Below are 14,421 nucleotides of genomic sequence, written 5' to 3' on the forward strand. Positions count from 1 at the left end.
TCCAACGACGGATTAAGCGAACATTGTAATTAAAATCGTTTTCTTTGCAAATAATAGAGTTTTGAACCACTTTCTTAAAGAATTTGTACAAAGTAAAATTGACTTGTATGTTTAACCATATTTTCTCATTAAAAGGTTTTTATCTCAAACGTTTTCAAATACTCGAGTCGTTCCAACGGCGATTCGAGTGAACTTCATCAAACGGGGTTTTAAAACGCACCTAAATCGTTCCAACGGCGATTAAGGTGCGAACCATGTAAATAAATCCGTTTCTGGGAAATAAGTCAGTGTAGAATAAACACACGACATAATATTTAATACGGTGGTAAACAAATCACTTCTTTCTTCCCCCTCTCTGTGTATGTATAAACATAAATGGGTTATTCTTTACTGATGTGGCTTTTCAATATCATATGCTCAAAACGGTTTCTAAAAAGAGAAAGAAAAGGGTTTCAAATGAATTTTAAACTTAAAGAAGTATACGATTAGTCCGTTATCGCCTAATATGCTGAGTAGGAGGCCGGTGGTTCATAACCGGGCGATGTCGGGGTGCCTAGTAGCCTTTCTCCAGAAAGGAGCTAGCCTTCTCGGCTCGTACCTAAGTTTCCCGAACCCACACCGGTCTCCCGCAAGGGATCGGTGTTCATTTTCCCATTCGTGGGTGGCGACTCTTCCATATCTCCGAGCTCCGGTCCTGCCGAGCAGCTTGATTCCACGATTGGTTGCTTTCGGCGCCAATCACCGCTTACGTCGCCATGAGGTTGTCCACCCCCCGGTCCGCCCGGGAGATTAGGCCGCGGCACCTCGTCTAACAAGTGGCGACTCTGCTGGGGAAGCGAGAAATTTGATTCCGGAAGGCGTGTATTAAGCCCTTAACGCGGACGGATCGTTTTACTTCTTTTCGTATGCATTCATGTGCATTACTGCAAACCCTTTGGGTAATTTCCGCGAAACCTCTAGCGAGAGTCCATTCGTCGCTCGAAAGAGGCTAGCGTAAGTTCCCCCTTACAGTAAGGCGCCAGAGGGTCCCCATCCATTCATTAGGGGCGAATCTGTGCGGTCCTGTGAGGTCCCGCGGTCAGCCGTGTCAGCATATAGTAGCCTTAGAAGTTTCCATAGGATTACCCGTTACTATTTTTGATGTGATAAATGAATCAGTTCGTGTTTTCAAACCACCATGATACGTATCTAATCCTGAAGTATGTAAAGAAAATGGGACAATGTGTTAATATATACTTATGAATCGACATGCTAATTACCCTAAAAAACATCGAAATGATTTGAACTAAAGACGACTTAGTCATCTCATATGAATGAACATGTGCGACCCGCCTTGTCCCTTTCGGTGTCCCGACGAAGGCACGTGTTCAGGAAATGCGTTATGATGTAAGCATGTATTAGTATGAATCGGTTCGGTGTTAAGGATAATTACATTTCGATACAAAAGACTATATTAACAATAGCCGTTATTCACATTCTTTAAATAAATTGGGATAAAACGAGATCAAGACGAAACGAAAACGAAGAACATTTCTGTCCTGAACGACCCTGTCATAACGCGAAAAGTTTCGCACAAGTAGCCCGTCCCTTCCGAATGAAAGACGAGCTTTTACGTTATGCCTCGTGTCGTTCTTAAGAGAAATGGATGTGTCCGTACAGATGACTAAGAAAATAAAGAAGAGAAAAATGAACTAAATGACCAAAATCATTCCGAATCTACGATATATATCAATACCGAGAGTAGTTAAAGAAAATAAACCAATGTCGTTGAATACGTGACTCGGACGAGTGTATACCCCGTTTAAAATCTCGAAGCCGAATTAAGCCAAACCATATAATTGCGCCATATGGACGAGACTGCGGGTTTTGACTAACGACTCGATCATTTCGACCGTTACCAAAACTGCAAGAAATATGGCCCGATGTACGTGTTTGCTTAAATCGTGCCTAAAGGAAAGAGAACGGTGATGTCCTCGCTTTGAATAAGCATGCGATTCAACGAAACCTTGATTTTCTATAACCACACTAAGATGATATATCCCGTGGATTGGGAAAAACAACGAACTGTTGCTAGCCGAAAGGTTACCGTGCGCTCAAAATAAGACTCGCCGTCTTTTTCACGTAGCTAAAATGAGCAAACGGATCCTCGACGCTAAGAACAAACGCGTTACGCGATGAGTCCGTTCCGTAAAATAAAATCCAAAAGTGATTCCATCACTAAATAAACATGTGGTTACGTCTCTCGATAGATCCAAAAGATCCCGTTGTAATCCAAAATCGAGACATGAACCCACGCGAACAAAAGGGAACGAGTCATCGACAATAACGAACGATTGAACTAGAAGAATAACTCGAACCACGTCTAAAAATTAAGATGCGCTCAAAGGGAGTCAAAACCCGAATTAATGCGTCTCATGAAAGGACGAAAGACGAGTTATTCCGAAAAGACAATCCAACTTAGTCGATTTCTTAGTCACTGAACGTTGATACGTCAAAACGAATTGTATTGTCTGATGGATGATTTACTTTCCCGCAATAATCGACGGCATCACGCGTCCCCTGGACCGCAATGTGAGCCCCAAACCAAAATCCTAGGAAAGAGACCTGGACCAACGAGTGTGTGGAGGAATAAGGGTGGAAGAGAGATGTTGTGATACGTGTAACTAGACTAACGTTTGTTCTTCTTATCTTATAATCGTAAATAAATAAACGCATACACCACGAATCATGCATATAAAATCATGCATACATACTAATGGATACCGTTCGCGCAGACGTCATCATTAAGCGGTTGTGGTTTCGCGAGAGTGATCGGCTTGTCAGACAGTTTGATCAGCTACGAGTAGACAGTTCAGAATCAGTAGTTGTGGCTTCTGAATCATCTTCATCTGGGTATACTCAGTCTTCCATCAGTATGTCTGCGACCGACGAGAAAGTGGCTGAATTGGAAAATTCTGTGAACAATATCAATGATCAGCTGGCCGCAATCTTGGCCCAGCTAGCTGAGTTAGCACTGAAGGACAACAAGAGTGGTAGTAAGCGTGCTGAGAATGAGGTGAACGATGGTCCTCGCTTTGGGAATGAGGAGGATTATCAGGATTATATCCGAAAACAGTTAGAGAAAGAGAAAGCTAAGGAAGAGGAGTGGAAGCAACGCATCACACAGGAAGTGCAGGACTTGCATGGAGGAAGTTCCGGAAGTCAGGACTTCTATAACTTGAAGAATTGTTTGTCGGCAACAGCTTTGCCTTTGAAATTCCGGCTCCCTGACATGAAAAAGTTCGATGGAACTGGAGATCCCACCGCTCACATGAATCAGTACGTTGCGGTAATGAAGCACACGATCCTGACTGAGGATCAGGTCTTGGGGCTGTTTAACACCTACCTAGAGGGGGCTGCCCTCACATGGTTCCATGCACTGCCAATGGTGACAAAGAAGGATTGGAATGAGTTAGCGAAGTCATTCATCGCTCAGTATAGTTTTAACACCATGTTGGAAGTCACTTTGAAAGAGTTAGAGAGCACTAAGCAGCAGGCTGGGGAATCCCTTTCAGATTTCGTGAAAAGATGGAGGGCTAAGGCCGCGGTCATGAAACAGAAGCCGCTTGAGCAAGATCAGATCCGAATGGTGATTGGTAATACGTTGCCGTATATTAAGAATGAGTTGAGATATATGCCGTTCACGGATTTCAATCAGATGTATAGTTGTGCCTTGACTGTTGAAGGCGATGGAGAGCCGAAGAAAGCTTATACCAAGTGGACGAAGTCTGGATATAGTGCCGGAGGGCCTAGCGCGAGTACAGAATCCGCAGCAGTGAAAGTGGTTGATCTTAATGCTATTGAAAAGAGGCGGTTCGCCAAGTTCGATCAAACCTATGCTAAAGTTTTCGAGCGTCTGCAGAAGAAGGGATTGTTGAAAGCCCTTACCCCGTATAACAAAGCTCAACCTACTCCGCAGATTCAGGCTAGAGGGTATTGTGAGTTCCACAGCAGTTATGGATATACGATTGAGAATTGCGAGAGGCTGAAACATGAAATCCAAGATTTGATTGAGGAGAAGAAGATAGTTGATCCTTCGTCAGCAAACCCTTCCGTTAGGCGCAATCCATTGCCTAATCATAGGGTGAGCATGATCGGAGCTAGTTTGACGGAAACTGTGGTGATGAAATCTTTTGAGGAAGATGTAGAGGAGTTGTTGGACTCCGTCGAAAGAAGCAATGTGGGAAATGGTTTGTATGTGTCCTTCTTGGGTGAGGAACAAGCGGACGAACCAATGGAGGAAGGATCAGATGGTGGAGCACCATATGACGAAGATAGTGCCGAAGAGACCGGGGAGGGGTCGTCTCGAACTATTGTGCCAGAATTGGGTCTGTTTAGTGGTGGAGGAGATCCCGAGGTGCACTTGCGTGAATATATGCGCGATATGTTTGTTGAATCCTTCGGAGTGGATGAGATTGCTCAGTGGTTCCACCATTCTCTGATAGGCGAGCCTTTGGGGTGGTTTCACTCATTACCCGACTCTTGCAAGTATGATTGGGATCAATTGTCGGATCTATTTCTAGAAAAGTACCAAAGAGCCGAGGACAGGGCCGCAGAGCGCTTCGCAATGCAGATTGGACCTATCAAGCGTCCGCTACAGAGGGTTAGCAAGTATAACGGCAATAAGGACCCTATGGAGCACCTTCACTTTTACTTGTCGGCTATGGCAGCTTTGGGTTTTATAGAAGAAGAGATCACTAGCTTGTTTTGTAATTCGCTGATGGGTGAACCATTGATGTGGTATATGTCACTTCCGATGTATGTTAAGACCGATTGGGCAGCAATGACGAAAAGATTTATCAAGGAGTATACAGTATAGATGCTGGCAGAGCAAACCCCTGACTCCCCGTCTTACCAAACACCCGATGCGGTGTTAGCGATGCCTAGGTATGGTGGATACCAGGATCCGGTGGAGCATGCGAGGATATTTCGCGATCATATGTATAACGCCGGATTTTCGCAGTGTGAGTTACATGAACATTTCCCGAAAACCTTGATGGGTGAAGCCTTATTGTGGCATCAGGGTCTATCAGAGGAGGATATGGGTCATTAGATACCGCTCCGAAATGCCTTTATGGCAAGATATGAAATGTACATTCCATGGACGGGATCCCTGGATGATCTGGACAGGATTAGGCAATTCCCCGAGGAACATTTTGTGGATTATGCTAGAAGGTGGAGACACCGTTATGAGCAGTGTAATGAGACAATGAGCGATAAGGTGCAGCTTATGTGCATACAACGAGGCGCTATTCCGTTGGCCGCAAGGAGGATGAGCCGGGTGTCCCTTCGTGACTATGATGAGTTGATAGGTTGGGCTTTGTACGGATCAGCGGATCCCTTTTTCCTGAATCCGAGTGTTTCTCACGTCATGGATTTAATGGTCGTAGACATTTGGGCGAGTTCCTCAGACGAGGAGGATGCCAATCGAAGGGTTCCTATTAACATCTGGGACGAATCGGATGATGAGCCGGAAATTGCGGTAATGACGAGATCAGGTCGTGTGGCCGAGGGAAAGGCACCAATGGTAGAGACTGAGATTGGAGAAGGGTCGGCTCCTAAGCCCGATGACCAAGTTCTTGAGCAGTTGAAGAAGACGCAAGCTAAGTCTACGGTCTGGGAAGTTTTATGTCATTCTAAGTACCATCGTGAGAACCTGATGAAGGAGTTGCAGAATTTGGTTATTTCCACCGATACTGAGCCGACAGCGCTAGTAGGGGCAATTATGGCCCGAAAGAAGACCGAGATCACATTTACTGATGAAGATCTCCCAGAAGAGGGGAAGGCTCATAATAAGCCATTGTATATCCGAGCGGAAATTAACGGGAAGAAGACTAGCTGTGTGATGGTCGATGATGGATCGGCCATTAATGTTTGTCCGTTGAAACTCTTGTCGAAGTTGGGAGTGGAGAGAGGAGACCTGACAGCCTCTGAAACTGTGATTAGAGCATATGACGACAGCCGTAGGCACATTGAAGGAGTTTTCAAGGCCAAGTTGAAAGTGGGACCGCACAAGGAAGAAACTGAGTTCACGGTGTTGGATATCCCGGTAACTTTTGCCGTGCTGTTGGGACGCCCCTGGTTCCATAAGTTGGGAGGTGTGCCCTCCACGCTCCACCAAATGATTAAGTTCCCCTTCGGGGAGGAGATAGTAACAATTAGAGCTGAGAAATTGAGCTCGGTGGCAGCACTGGGAATTGAGCCTCAACTTTTCTCCGGGTTCCAAGTTTCCGGGATTTACGAGTCAAGCATGACCGCCGATGTGGTGAAGATGATGAAGGGAGGTTTCATCCCAGGAATGGGCGTAGGAGCACACCATCAGGGGTTGCCAGAATTTCCGGACTTTAAGAGTCAGAAATCCCGGAGAGGTTTGGGATATGAGTCGGGGAGTCCGTCCAATGCGAGTACTGAAGGAAAAGTAGGCTTGAGGAAGTATTTTATGAGCGAGGGGCATGTGAAGGCATATTCAGGGACCCCCGAGGCATGGACTAGCACGGAAGGGAAGATTCTGCCAGGGTTCGAAATCTTCAATGATGTTGCCGACTGGGGCAAAGGAAAGGCGAGCTGCTTTGTCGAGGAGATCATGATGCTGGATTTAAATGCCGAGGAGCAGGTCATCACCATCGAAGCGACTGCGGGAGCGGTGGACGAGCCCAGTACCTCCAAGGTTCATGAGGAGCCCGAGAACCCTGATGATGAAAATTGTATTACTGCTTTGTTTGAATCAGATGATGTAATCACCCATGCTATCAATGAAATGAATTCTGATTTTGCTTACTTGCTTGATGTCGATCATGATCATTCCATGCATTCTCATTCATATAACATGCCTACATTTGAAATCAATACGATAGAAATGTCAACTTTCAATCTTGGTACGGATGAAAATCCTAAACTTATACAAATTGCTCAAGAATTAACTATTGAAGAGAGAAAAGAATTTGAGAGAATAATTAAAAAATACGAAATTGTATTCGCTTGGACATACGAAGACATGCCTGGAATTGATCAATCAATCGTAACTCACCGTATTCCAACATATCCCGAGGCGAGGCCCGTAAAGCAGAAGCTCCGACGTATGAGACCCGAATGGGCAGATAAGATCAGAGAGGAGGTGAAGAAGCAGTTAGAAGCAGGATTCATCGAAGTGATCGACTATCCCCCTTGGGTCGCAAATGTAGTGCCCATCGCAAAGAAGGACGGCAAAGTGAGGATGTGCGTTGATTACAGAGATCTTAACAAGGCATGCCCCAAGGATGAGTTCGCATTGCCTCATATCGATGTATTGATCGACAGTGCAGCGTCAAGCGTCTTACACACGAATGTGGATGGTTTCATGGGCTACATGCAAGTTCAGATGGCCGAAAAGCACAAAGCAAAAACCTCGTTCACAACTGAGTGGGGGACATACTGTTACAGGGTAATGCCGTTTGGTCTGAAAAACGCCGGGGCAACTTACCAGAGAATGGCCACAGCACTGTTCCATGATATGATACACAAGGAGGTAGAAGTCTACGTGGATGATATGATGGTCAAATCAGAGACAAGAGAAGGGCATTTTGCCGCGCTCGAGAAGTTTTTGGCCCGAATTGCAGTATTCAAGCTAAGGCTAAACCCGAAGAAGTGCTTTTTCAGCGTTTCGTCGGGGAAAATCTTAGGCTATGTAATCGGAAATAAGGGAATCGAGGTAGATCCTGATAAAGTAAAGGCTATACAAGAGATGCCGGTGCCGAGAAATGAGAAGGAAGTGAGAGGGTTTCTGGGGCAGGTTCAGTATATCAGTCGGTTCATAGCAAGACTCACCGCAATCTGCGAGCCAATCTTTAAGTTGCTAAGGAAAGACCAACCCGCTGTTTGGAATGATAAGTGTCAGCAAGCTTTGGAGAGCGTCCAGAGCTATTTGTCTAATCCGCCAGTGCTGAGACCGCCTAAACTAGGAAAGCCGATTCTCCTCTATGTAGCGATTGAGGAGCGATCTATTGGGGCAATGTTGGCTCAAGAGGGAGACACCGGTGTGGAGCACGCGGTGTATTATTTGAGTAAGAAGTTCCTGGAGTACGAGCTCAAGTACAACATGATCGAAAAGACATGTGTGGCAGTGGTGTGGTTGACAAAGAAACTGCGGCACTATTTCCAATCGTATAAAGTGATCATTATTTCTCGGATGGACCCCGTGAAGTATCTATACCGAACTCCATCCTTGACAGGGAAGTTAGCCAGATGGTTGTTGCTTTTATCCGAGTTTGACATTGAATATGTGATGAAGAAGGTTATCAAAGGAAGGGTCGTGGCAGAGTTTCTGGCTAACCAACCCCTGAATGCAGAAGAGGAAGAAGTAAGCTATGATTTCCCCGATGAGCACTTGAACGCCATCGAAGTTATACCGTGGAAAATGTTCTTCGACGGAGCAGCTAATTCGAATGGAGCCGGAGTAGGAGTACTACTTACCTCGCCGGAAGGAGAAAGGATCCCGATGGCCAAGAAGTTATCATTCCCTCTCACTAATAATATGGCCGAATATGAAGCGTGCATTTATGGTTTAGAGTCATTAGCGGCACTGGGAGCATCATATGTCGAAATTTGGGGTGACTCCAAGTTGATCATCGAACAGGCACAAGGAAACTGGGAAGTGAGAGAAGAAAGGCTACGTCCATATCTAGATCAGCTAGAAGGGTTGGCACAAAGATTCAAGGAATGTCGTTTCTATCATATTCCTCGAGCACAGAACCAGGCGGCGGATGCCTTGGCTACTTTGGTGTCAGTTTGGGACAACCCCCGGAACCTTGCTTCGAAACCATTGGTATTGAGAAGATCTCACAAACCGTGCTACGAAGACGTAATGCTGTTAGGGGCAGATGAAAAACCGTGGTATTTCGATATCGTGAACTTCATGAAAGATGGAACATATCCGGCAGAGTCAGAACCTAGGGATCAAGCTGTGATTAGAAGGCTAGCTCGTCAGTTCGTCATCCATAACGACTTGCTTTACAAAAGGCACATTGATGGATTACAACTAAGATGCTTGGATGCGGGGGAAGCCCGCGAGGCGATGGAATCAGTACATTCGGGAATTTGTGGAGCCCATATGGGAGGAGCAGTACTAGCTAAGAAAATTATCAGACAAGGCTTCTATTGGCTCACCATGGAAAGAGATTGTAACGACTATGCAAAGAAATGTCACGATTGTCAAATTCACGGCGATTGCAGTCATCTTCCGGCCATGGAACTACATGTGCTAGCACCTATTTGGCCATTCGCTGCCTGGGGCATTGACATCATCGGCGAAGTAAGGCCTAATGCTTCAAATGGACATAAGTTTATTGCAGTCGCCATCGATTATTTCACCAAATGGGTAGAAGCAGAGTCGTTTAGCAAACTGGGATCCAAGTAGATGAGAAAGTTCATTGAAAAACACTTGATCACCAGGTTCGGAGTGCCTCATCACATGATCACGGATAACGGAGTCCAGTTTCAGGGGGAAGTAAGGAATCTTTTCCGAGAATATGGCATTGAACATCACAAGTCTTCTCCGTACCGTCCACAGGCTAATGGGGCAGTAGAAGCAGCTAATAAGAACTTTAAGAGGATTCTCGTGAAGACGGTGGAATCACATCGGAATTGGCATGCGCACCTCCCACTCGCGTTGTGGGCTTATCGCACAACAATTAGAACCTCAACGGGGGCAACGCCATTCTCCTTAGTATACGGAACAGAAGCAGTCCTGCCGATTGAGATCGAAAAGCGATCGTTGAGAATCGCAGTGGAAGTAGAAATCCCCGAGACGGAATGGGTGAAGAGGCGATGTGAGCAGTTGGCTTTAGTGGATGAGAAAAGGATGGAAGCCCTTTACCATGTACAGTTATATCAAAGAAGGATGGCTCGGGCTTTCAATAAAAAAGTCAAGACCAGCCCTATCAAAGAAGGAGATTTGGTGCTGAAACAGATCCGTGTGATGCACACCGACCCGAGGGGGAAGTTCAGGCCTAACTGGGAAGGACCATTCGTCATAAAGAAGATACTAAGCAAAGGAGCGGTGAAGTTAACCACAATGGACGGCATGGAATTCTCCGAACCTACCAACCTGGATAGGCTTAAGAAATACTTTTCGTAAAAAAAAAAGAAAAATAAAGAAAAATTCCCGATGGGTTGAAAACCCGCAAAGGGCGACCCATGCAACAATAAGGGAAATCCCAATGGGTGAAAACCCGAAAGGGCACTCATTTAAAAATTCTGGGATAGTAAAAGGGGAGGAGAAAAATCGCCGGGATCCGAAAACCGAAAGGCGGGTCCTGGTAACAATAGTTATAACTTGAGCAATTACAAAAACAATGTATAAGAGACTAAGTATTTCTGTTGGTTGTAAATAAATAAAGGCATGAATATATTTGACGAGAATGATTGGAATCATTATAATCTACCGAATGCATGATAATATGAATCATGGGTTATACATTTCCTATCCTACTTTTCACAAAAAGCCTACCTACTATCCACCCCACTCCCTATACATCAGCTATACATCGGGGAAACTCTAATAAAAGCTACAAAGCAATAATGAAAGCTACAAGGCAATACATAACGAGCCTAATACGGAGGGAAGTCCCAATAGTTCTCAAAATCTCTCAGGTGGGATGCCCGCTCCGCAGATAGTGCCTCCTCGGCAGCACGCGCTCTCTCATCAGAAACTCGCGCTCTCTCATCAGAAACTCGTGCTCTCTCATCAGCAGCTCGTGCTCTCTCCTCTGCAGCAAGGCGTCTGATCGACTCATCGCGCGCCCTCTCTTCGACGGCAAGGCGACCCTCAGTCTCCCGTCGCATCATCCCCGACCAGTGGGCGTTCTTCTTTTGATACACATGACCAACTTGGGCATCAGCTTCCCGCACTAGCTCGCTCTGTCTCCGCTCGTGGGCATGTAGATCACTCTACAGAAAAAGAAAAAAGAACAGATAAAAGGCAGCATAGGCAAAAACATAAATCATACATATATGCATACATTTCACTACACTAAAGTACAGTAATGATACATACCAGGTGATCGGTGCAGCGCAAGCTGAGGCGGTCTCGGAGATAACCAGACAGCCCCACGTAATCCGTACAAGTCTCTCTCGTGGTCAGAGAAGCGTCCGAGGGATCAAACGGGACCCTCGAGGAGAAGATAGGAGGAGCCGCCTCAAATCCCGCATAAGGGGCCCCGGACTCATCATAGCGGATCGTAGCGTAATCCCTCCCGTAGCCGGGTATAGGCACGCCTATGGACGACCTCTTCGGTTGAGCTGCACTGGAAGACTCGCCGACAAAATAGGGTTGCTCGCACACCGGTGTTTGAGCCCGAGTACTGTCGAAAAAATCAGATAGGTGGGCACTCCGCCAGGGTCCCTCCTGCAAAAAAGCAAAAAAACACACAATAAAACCTCCGAGCATATCATGAATAAAATGAAAAGAGGGCGAAATCACTTACCGGAACCTCCGCCTGACCAAAGACGGCCTCGACCGCCTCTCTCGAAAACACGTCCGCCACCGGATCTACCTCCATCGCTGCCACCGGGGCATCCCTCGCGCTCAGTAAAGTGGACAAATAAGGCTCGCGGCCCTCGGCGTGAATCCAGACCACTCTACCGACAAAATGACGGGTCAGATCTTGACGAATGGTCGATAAGGGTAGAGTCCGTACAGCAAACATGGAAACGGGAATCTCCCCCGGCGTCCAGTGAACATCACTCACTCCGATGATGCCTCGATCTCCCAAATACCACGCCCGCACGCAAGGGCCGGTGAGCACGCACTGCTGCTCCTGGATCATCGATGTGTATGCATACTCGGGACCGAAGTCAAGGTCGTCCCACCTGAACTTAATCTACAAAATATGCACAAAGAAAAGGTCAGAAAGGCTCAAGCCAAAGTCTAGCTAGACTAAGTGAAATCTACCTGTGTGAGGACCAATGAGTCAATCCGATCTAGGAGCCATGGCACTGTCCGCCTCCTCTCGGCGCTCAGATCAAAATCTCTCCATCGAACCATAAAAGGCGGCCTCGATGCTCTCAATCGAGGTCGAGACCGACTGGGAAGGATGCGTCTCTCGTACGCCCACACCTGCGGTATAAACAAGGACTAGGAGTGTGAGAAAGAAAAAAGCAAAGACCGGCGAATCAAGAAGGCGTCACGTACCAGCAGAGCAAAGGTGTAACCACCGAAATCCTTGCGCTTCCGGCAAGTCAGGTCTAGAAACTTGTAGAGAAAAGCTAAGCCTGCCCCCGCCCAATCGTAGGAAGCTGCGGCATCTAAATCACTAAGGGCCTGGATGAGACCCGCATGTACCTTTCCGCCCTTCGTGCGGAAAATCGTCTCACTCAGAGCATATACAAGGAAGCTACGAACCGCCAGATCAGTAGCATCAGTCTCACAGAAGTCCCGTCTACTTAAGAGGCTAGCAGTCGAAATAAACTTCGTCGGGGTAGATTTGGCGCATAGAGGAACTCCTAGTCCTATCAAGGCGGCAAGCCTAGCAGGGTCGACCCGCGGTCGCATCATGCCATAATGGAAGGGGACGGGAGTGTTGCTCCCTCGTAATCCGGTCAATAATGAAAAATCTCGGGGCGAGATGGTCATCTCCCCGAAGGAAAGGTGGAAGGTGTGGGTCGAGTCAACCCACCGCTCACACAGGGCCCGTAGGCCAAAGGGATCACACACCCCGTTGGTGCGGGGCAGCGCTGCAATGAAGGGTCCGAAGCCTAACTCCTGCACGCGGGCTCTCGCCGCGGCGCTCAGCCTATCATACCATAAAAGAACCTCGGCAGTGGTCCCGGAAATCTCGATGAGCTAAAGAGGAACGAGATAAGAAAATTTAAATACAGCTCCTAAAGCAGGCAATTGATAAGAACGCGTTAAGACTAGGTATTCTTTCATTTTCTAACCTAGAGACATCCGGTCAGTTAGGACCAATTTTCTGTAAAAATCTCTCCTGTAGGGTCCTTCACGTAAGGTTTAGTCAATTCTTTGATCCACCCTCGTCTGCGGTGACGAGGAGCATAGATTAGGCTTTACTATTCACGTGCACTATTCACGTTTTTACTATTCACGTGCACTATTCACGTTTATACTATTCACGTGCATTAGCTAAGTTTTTACTATTCACGTTTTCACTATTCACGTGCACTAGTCACGTTTTTACTATCCACGTGCATTAGCTAAGTTTTTACTATTCACGTGCACTATTCACATTTTTACTATTCACGTGCACTATTCACGTTTTCACTATTCACGTGCACTATTCACGTTTCTTACTATTCACGTGCATTAGCTAAGTCTTTACTATTCACGTTTTTACTATTCATTTGCACTATTCACGTGCACTATTCACGTCGTTTTTACTGTTAGCATGCATAAATTCGTAGTGTCACTATTCACATGCGTATAGCGCGCATTCTTACAAAAATAAACAGGTGTTACGTGTAAATAAAGGAATTCACGTTTTCTAGCTAAAGTCCTCTAAGGCAGTCTAAGAGTTAGCATGCAAATCATGTTCGTATAGGAGTGCTAAAGCCTAGAGTTCGAATCAAATAAAAGTGAGAAACCACTTACCTCGTTGCAGCGTGTCTTGCTCAAGTGTGTCGTAGGGTCGTGGAAGGTATCCACTCTATCCAGGTTTACGTAAACCTCGTCCATGCCTCTAGTGCCGTCCCATTCGTCTAAATTCATCCCGAGAATAATCCAAATTGAAGTCTAGTGAGAGAAAGAGGAGAGAGAAGGTGTGGGGTTGGAATGAAACCCCACCACCTTATATAGAAAAAGGGAATGGCATTCCCGTAAATAGTGAAAAAAGTACGATTTGACATAAAGGTAAAAAGTAAATAATTAATTACCAAGTGCACAGACCTCCGATTTGCAGTCCGTTTCAGCCTGCAATTCTCCCAGACAGTGACCAACATTGTCAAGATATGAACTCCAGACAACAGTCAAATTTTACAGAACAGTGACATCAGCCAAAATACAGACGACAGTCAACAAAAAAACAATCATCAGTCTATATCATTTCAGACTAAGACACGTGCCCATCGAATCTTCGAGATGATAGTTCCAGTGAGAAAATACAGACAACAATGTGGTAAGAAAATCCAGAAACAGCCCCCGCTTTTTAGCCATTTGACTCACGGTCGCAGACCGGAGTTGCTTCTTAGCCATTTGACTCACGGTCGCAGACCGGAGTTGCTTTTTAGCCATTTGACTCACGGTCGCAGATCGGAGTTGCTTTTTAGCCATTTGACTCACGGTCGCAGATCGGAGTTGCTTTTTAGCCATTTGATTCGCGGTCGCAGACCGGAGTTGCTTTTTAGCCATTTGACTCTCGGTCGCAGACCGAAGTTGCTCTTGAGCCATTTGACTTA

The sequence above is a fragment of the Euphorbia lathyris genome, chromosome 10, assembly GCF_963576675.1.
Source record: "Euphorbia lathyris chromosome 10, ddEupLath1.1, whole genome shotgun sequence".
Classification (NCBI taxonomy): domain Eukaryota; kingdom Viridiplantae; phylum Streptophyta; class Magnoliopsida; order Malpighiales; family Euphorbiaceae; genus Euphorbia; species Euphorbia lathyris.